The following is a 7,800-nucleotide window of genomic DNA, read 5'->3' as shown; positions in this document are numbered from 1 at the left end:
CCCCCCCCTAAAAAAAATGAATAAAATTTGCAAGCAAGACTTGTTTTCTTTTGCAAATAAAGGACAAACTTGAACTCCTACTGACTTACTGAGGGGAGGGGGACAGGGGGGTCATCCCCGTTAGCATCTCAGGAACTTGTTTGAAATATTACCCAAGTAAAATTAATAAAATTTACCAGAAAGTGTTATGTTTTTTTATATAAACTATGGCAAACTTGAACCACTCCCGAGGGTGAGTGGGGGTGGGGATTGGATATGTTATAAAGTAGTCTATAGGAGAAAAGACAGAAAAATACAAAGAGCTCATTAGCTTTGGGGTAAATATTGTATTAGTCAAGGATTCCCGTACCACTGCCTAAAACTGTAGTTAAGTATTGGAAACTTTTCCCCCGGCATAACAATAGCCTTGATAAATCTTTGTTTGAAATTGAAATGACTACCATAACCTTGTATGACTTTTTATGATATGTAATAAAGACGAAAACCCAAAAATAATAAAAAAAATAAATAAAAAAAAGTGTTCCGATTGTTAAAAAAAAGCCAGCGGTCCTAGACGGGGAATGATTAAAGGGAGGTTACTGTGTTTAGGAAAAGCCACAGTGCAGGGGGACATAGGTCCTAAAACATATTCCATGTCTTTTAAAAGCTGCAAAAGGCCGGACACAAGTTTTAACATGACTGAAGCCCTCAATAATGACAGATATTGTAAAAAAAAAGTGCAATACGGATGTTTATTAATACTGAAATCCAAACATGTTTCACTTAACTGTGCACTCTGCTGATTGAGCTATATAAACGTAGAGATCTTTATACCTATATTCACAATTAAATTATAGCTGAATGGCGTTATATTTTCTTGGATTTTAAGATTTAATAAAACTAAAGCAAACACATTTAATTTTCATAAAATATAAAAATTCCGATTTTCTTAAATCTATATTTTTTTTGGTTATTTTATGTCTTTTGTAATTAAAATAGTGACAAAATCATTTTTAAATGCATTATTACGTGAAAATAGCACAAATGACATATTTTAAAGACAATATACAGTGTAGGTCGATACAAATATTATAGGCACTTACAGCTATATTGCTCTATCGGCAGACTTTACTGGACCATTTAATGAAGAGAAGAGTGTTTGATACAGAAATAGAGGGAAATACTTATACGGGGTTTGAATAAGTAACAGCTACATAGAATAGATATAAAGGTTTTATGGTACAATAGTATTATATCTCTGATAAAGTAACATAGGTCTTTATAGCTACAATGTATATCGCTCTATTGACAGAGTGTATTCACAGGGACCAGAGAACTTGTTACAGTTGGTTTGCAGGCACCTATCCTGTTGTGTAGAGTAATATTAGACGTTTTAGGGGTTTAGATCAATTCTAAGTAAAATTGCCTCCCCGATTTGATGTAAACCCTTAAAAAGTTTAATAGTGTTCTCTACACAACAGAATAGGCCTATACAAACCAACTGTAGCAAGTTCTCGGGTCCCTGTGATTGTATTGGAGCTGTTATTGAATCAATGATATGTGGAATTGTTGTATAACCCTCTAAAACTTAAAATAAACAATAATCTTAATTAATTAAGTCTTTGGTTTATCAAATGTTCTTGCATCATGATCAAGTCATTTCACATTCTTATAATGGGCACTGTCTAAATGGGATAATGTATATTGATAAAAAATGTCTAAGCTTTTTAATGTTGCATGCCTTATTTTTTCTATCAATAAAAAAGCCAATAGAACCCAAGCATGTTTTGAATAAGTTGATACAAATTCTGTATATATGTATTATTCATGGTGCAAGGGAGATAACTCTGCATATTTTTATTAAGTACATATAATAATTCATGAAGCTAACAAGGCTATTGGCAAAGCAAGATTACTTTGAAGAGTGAGAACCTGTTTTGAATGGTGTACAGGTAAAATCACACTTGCTTTGCATGCTTTTTTCCAACCTCAGTCAGTTATTCTGGAGATTTGACACATTTTCTCACATTTTTCTCGATAATAGTGAATACGTGTACATGGGTGCTTCAGGAATGCATGTACAGGTAAGATTTTTTTCATTAATTTCAGTATTCATTGCAATTTTGCGCCATTCAAATTCTGAAATCAGAAATATTTTCGACAAACAATTTCTGCAAAGGTCATTATTGACATTGCAGCAACTTCCATATTTTTTTTTCATTTTGAGGAAAAGTTATGAGCCCATCTCATACTATATCCACCGACATGAGCTTGTATGAAATAACCTAACACAAACAGTGATTATCTGTCTGAATTATTATTTAAACATAAGTTATTTGAAGTTTTAAATTCCCTTTTCAGATAAAGCACACGCAAAATCAATGCTAATGTTCACAAGGTACCCCCTTTATGTATATATATATTCATTTATTTAATTTCGTAAATGTATAAAAAAAAAACTAATGCTAGTGTAGGAGATGAACAAAAGGGTATAAATCAACAAAATTGATAAACTATTTCCTCAGAAATTCAAATCATTGTCGTACGAACTACTGTTCTGATAAATTCAAACCTTGGTACGATACAAAAAAAAACCAATAACGATATCACTGTCGTCAACAGTATGCTACAGTTATATGTAAAAGCTCCCAAATTATCGTAAATGCACACAATAGGGGAAATAATACAGATACAGCAAATACACTTACCACGTTCAGCTCAGTCAGTCAGTTTTCTCGCAATGGTGTACTCGCGCCGAAATGTCAAATGTGACTATATATAGAGAGAGAGAATGTGCTTTCTTTGTCCGTCACCAACTCCGATTGGCTTTCCATGTTTTCGAACAATTTCATTGGTTAACGTGATCACGTGCGTAGCCTAAATTAATGCGCGTGATTTGTACTCAGTGTCCCGTGTTACATAATCATAATTCCTATCAAAGTATCTATATTATAATATCTAAATACAATAATCTTTAAATGAATTGTATTCCACTGCAATTCTTACTTTACGGACTGAGTTGTAAACGAATAAAATACACCTTGACACGGGGACTCTTTGGTGCCAAACAGGTATGCTTCCGCCATATACACGTGATATACAGCGATCGTCAAACCAGTCACGTAGCTAGCACGTGCGCTTATTGTACGTGTTTGTATGAATGACCTATCCTAGACGAGTAATTGTGTATATAATAACCATACTACTAATTAACTGACTGGGTAACAAAATCATTGAAAATACATGCAATATTTTGTTTTTTAATTATCCATATTAGAATGATATACTTTATAATATATATTATCACAATTCGTCATCGAATTGAAAAAAAAAGACTGGTTTCACAAGAACACTTTCCATGTTATCTAAAATGCACAACTGAGAAACGAATACTTAGATGTATTTTTTTATTATTTATTTATTCATTAATCACAGTCACAAGATTTGAGAACAGAGGGTTTGTTGTCTGTTGAATCTTATAAATTGTTCTAAATCCAAGCTTATATCTATGTACAGTAAAACCTCGATATAGCACCCCTCGTTTTATTTGTCACTTCGCTTACCGCCAACAAATTACAAGGCCCCTTTCAACGAAATTAGTGTGTAGTAATGATGTAAAAACAATACGTTATCTAGAAAAGTATTTATATTGTGCTACGAGAAAAACGTAGAAAAATCAATGTCTCATATGGAAAACTACTTGTGTACTTTGTAAGCTCACTCTCCACTTAATTGATTCAATTATATAATGATATCTTGTACATGTATCACATGATGTACTTGTTTGACATTTAACCTATGAGTCGAACGGCTCTCGGAAATAAAGAAAGTGAAACTGAAGCTCTCTGCAAGATCGTTGTATGTTTGTTTTATGTCTGTTACATATCTGTCTGTATGTCTATTGTGTGTCTGTATGTACGTCTGTTACATATCCGTATGTACGTCTGTTGTGTGTCTGTATGTACGTCTGTTACATGTATGTCTGTACGTCTGTTGTGTGGCTGAATGTATCTCTAATGTATGTCTGTCTGTGTGTCTGTTACATGTCTGCCTGTACGTCTGTTGTGTGGCTGTCTCTATGTCTGTTACATATCTGTCTGTACGTCTGTTGTGTGTCTGTATGTACGTCTGTTACTTATCTGTCTGTATGAACGTCTGTTGTGTGGCTGTATGTACGTCTGTTGTGTGGCTGTATGTACCTCTAATGTCTGTCTGTCTGTGTGTCTGTTACATGTCTGTCTGTACGTCTGTTGTGTGTCTGTATGTACATCTAATGTATGTCTGTCTGTGTGTCTGTTACATGTCTGTCTGTACGTCTGTTGTGTGTCTGTATGTATGTCTGTTGTGTGGCTGTATGTACATCTAATGTATGTCTGTCTGTGTGTCTGTTACATGTCTGTCTGTACGTCTGTTGTGTGGCTGTATGTACATCTAATGTTTGTCTGTCTGTGTGTCTGTTATATGTCTGTCTGTACGACTGTTGTGTGACTGTATGTACCTCTAATGTATGTCTGAAGGTGTGTGTCTGTCACATGTCTGTCTGTACGTCTGTTGTGTGGCTGTATGTACCTCTAATGTATGTCTGTCTGTAAGTCTGTTACATATCTGTCTGTACGTCTGTTGTGTGGCTGTCTCTTTGTCTGTTACATATCTGTCTGTTGTGTGGCTGAATGTACCTCTAATGTATGTCCGTCTGTGTGTCTGTTACATGTCTGTCTGTACGTCTGTTGTGTGTCTGTCTCTTTGTCTGTTACATATCTGTCTGTTGTGTGGCTGCATGTACCTTTAATGTGTGTCTGTCTGTGTGTCTGTTACATGTCTGTATGTACGTCTGTTGTGTGGCTGTCTCTATGTCTGTTACATATATGTCTGTACGTCTATTGTGTGTCTGTATATACGTCTGTTGTGTGGATGTATGTACCTCTAATGTATGTCTGTCTGTGAGTCTGTTACATGTCTGTCTGTACGTCTGTTGTGTGGCTGTCTCTATGTCTGTTACATATCTGTCTGTACGTCTATTGTGTGGCTGTATGTACGTCTGTTACTTATCTGTCTATACGTCTATTGTGTGGCTGTATGTACGTCTGTTGTGTGGCTGTATGTACCTCTAATGTATGTCTGTCTGTGTGTCTGTTTCACGTCTGTCTGTACGACTGTTGTGTGACTGTATGTACCTTTAATGTGTGTCTGTCTGTGTGTCTGTTACATGTCTGTCTGTGCGTCTGTTGTGTGGCTGTGTGTACCTCTAATGTATGTCTGTCTGTGTGTCTGTTGCATGTCTGTCTGTACGTCTGTTGTGTGTCTGTATGTACGTCTGTTACTTATCTGTCTGTACGTCTGTTGTTTGTCTGTATGTACGTCTGTTGTGTGGCCGTATGTACCTCTAATATATGTCTGTCTGTGCGTCTGTTACATGTCTGTCTGTACGTCTGTTGTGTGGCTGTATGTACCTCTAATGTGTGTCTGTCTCTGTGTCTGTTACATGTCTGTCTGTACGACTGTTGTGTGGCTTTATGTACCTCTAATGTATGTCTGTCTGTGTGTCTGTTACATGTCTGTCTGTACGTCTGTTGTGTGTTTGTATGTACGTCTGTTACATATCGGTCTGTATGTCTGTTGTGTGACTGTTTGTACCTCTAATGTATTGATGTATGTATGTCTGTTACATATCTGTCTGTACGTCTGTTATGTGGCCGTCTGTATGCCTGTTGCATATTTGTCTGTACGTCTGGTGTGTGGTTGTGCAAACATCTAATGTATTGAAGTCTGTATGTCTGTTACATGTCTGTCTGTACGTCTGTTGTGTGTTTGTATGTACGTCTGTTACATATCGGTCTGTATGTCTGTTGTGTGACTGTTTGTACCTCTAATGTATTGATGTATGTATGTCTGTTACATATCTGTCTGTACGTCTGTTATGTGGCCGTCTGTATGCCTGTTGCATATTTGTCTGTACGTCTGGTGTGTGGTTGTGAAAACATCTAATGTATTGATGTCTGTATGTGTGTTACATGTCTGTCTGTACGTCTGTTGTGTGTTTGTATGTACGTCTGTTACATATCGGTCTGTATGTCTGTTGTGTGACTGTTTGTACCTCTAATGTATTGATGTATGTATGTCTGTTACATATCTGTCTGTACGTCTATTGTGTGGCTGTATGTACCTCTAATGTGTGTCTGTCTGTGTGTCTGTTACATGTCTGTCTGTACGTCTGTTGTGTGTTTGTATGTACGTCTGTTACATATCGGTCTGTATGTCTGTTGTGTGACTGTTTGTACCTCTAATGTATTGATGTATGTATGTCTGTTACATATCTGTCTGTACGTCTGTTATGTGGCCGTCTTTATGCCTGTTGCATATTTGTCTGTACGTCTGGTGTGTGGTTGTACAAACATCTAATGTATTGATGTCTGTATGTCTTTTACATGTCTGTCTGTACGTCTGTTATGTGGCCGTCTTTATGCCTGTTGCATATTTGTCTGTACGTCTGGTGTGTGGTTGCGCAAACATCTAATGTATTGATGTCTGTATGTCTGTTACATGTCTGTCTGTACGTCTGTTATGTGGCCGTCTTTATGCCTGTTGCATATTTGTCTGTACGTCTGGTGTGTGGTTGCGCAAACATCTAATGTATTGATGTCTGTATGCCTGTTACATGTCTGTCTGTACGTCTGTTGTGTGGCTGTATGTACGTCGGTTACATATATGTCTGTATGTCTGTTGTATAGCTGTCTGTAAGTCTGTTACATGTCCGTCTGTACGTCTGTTGTATGGTTGTCTGTAAGTCTGTTACATATCTGTCTGTACGTCTTTAATGTGGCTGTCTGCACCTCTAATGTATGGCTGTCTATAAGTCCGTTAGAATATGTATGTATGTCTGTTGTGTGGCTTATGTACCTCTATACACGACTGTCTGTAACATATATGTCTGTACGTCTGTTGTGTGGCTGTCTGTACGTCTGCTACGTATCTGTCTGTACGGTTGTTGTGTGGCTGTCTGTATGTCTCTTACATATCTGCTGTGTGGCTGTTTATACCTCTAATGTGTGGCTGTCTGTATGTCTTCTGTATGGCTGTATGTACCTCTAATTTGTGGTTGTCTGTACATGTATGTCTGTTACATATCTGTCTGTAGTTATGTCGTCTGGCTGTCTGGCTGTACGTCTCTAACCCATCTGTCTGTACGTCTGTTGTGTATATGTCTGTACGTCTATTGTGTATCTGTATGTACATCTGTTATGTATCTGTCTGTGTGTCTGTTATATATCTGCACGTTTGTTCAGTATCTGAATGTCTGTTGTGTTTATGTCCGTACATATGCTGCGTATCTGTCGTTATGTCTGTTATGTTTGCACGTCTGTTCAAAGTCTGAACGTCTGATATCCATCTTTCTGTACGTCTGTTACTGATTGTACGTCTGTTGCATACCTGCAAATCTGTATGTCTATTGTTTGTCTGTACGTCTGTTGTGTATCTGTACGTCTGTTGTGTATCTGTAATGTCTGTTGTGTATCTGTACGTTTGTTGTACGTCTGTTGTGTATCTGTACGTCTGTTGTGTATCTGTACGTCTGTTGTTTATCTGTACGTCTGTTGTGTATCTGTATGTCTGTTGTGTATCTGTATGTCTGTTGTGTATCTGTATGTCTGTTGTGTATCTGTACGTCTGTTGTACGTGTGTTGTGTATCTGTACGTCTGTTGTGTATCTGTAATGTCTGTTGTGTATCTGTACGTCTGTTGTGTATCTGTATGTCTGTTGTTTATCTGTATGTCTGTTGTTTGTCTGTATGTCTGTTGTGTATCTGTATGTCTGTTGTGTAT

At 37.0% G+C, this 7,800-nt stretch overlaps 1 long non-coding RNA gene across 12 annotated transcripts in view; it reads right to left on the bottom strand.

Moving 5' to 3' along the window:
- LOC110465832 overlaps positions 1–2,725 on the bottom strand; it is a 15,343-nt gene extending 12,618 nt beyond the window's left edge. For all 12 annotated transcript variants that reach the window (XR_002464661.1, XR_002464658.1, XR_002464666.1 and 9 more), the window contains exon 1: positions 2,688–2,725. This is a non-coding gene — a long non-coding RNA (uncharacterized LOC110465832). The remainder of the gene's footprint in view (positions 1–2,687) is intronic.
- Positions 2,726–7,800: the final 5,075 nt, after the last annotated feature.

This window comes from Mizuhopecten yessoensis, unplaced genomic scaffold, assembly GCF_002113885.1.
Source record: "Mizuhopecten yessoensis strain PY_sf001 unplaced genomic scaffold, ASM211388v2 scaffold11101, whole genome shotgun sequence".
Taxonomy (NCBI): Eukaryota; Metazoa; Mollusca; class Bivalvia; order Pectinida; family Pectinidae; genus Mizuhopecten; species Mizuhopecten yessoensis.
The sequence above is the reverse complement of the archived record's forward strand: the minus strand, read 5'-3'. Positions and strand labels throughout refer to the sequence as shown.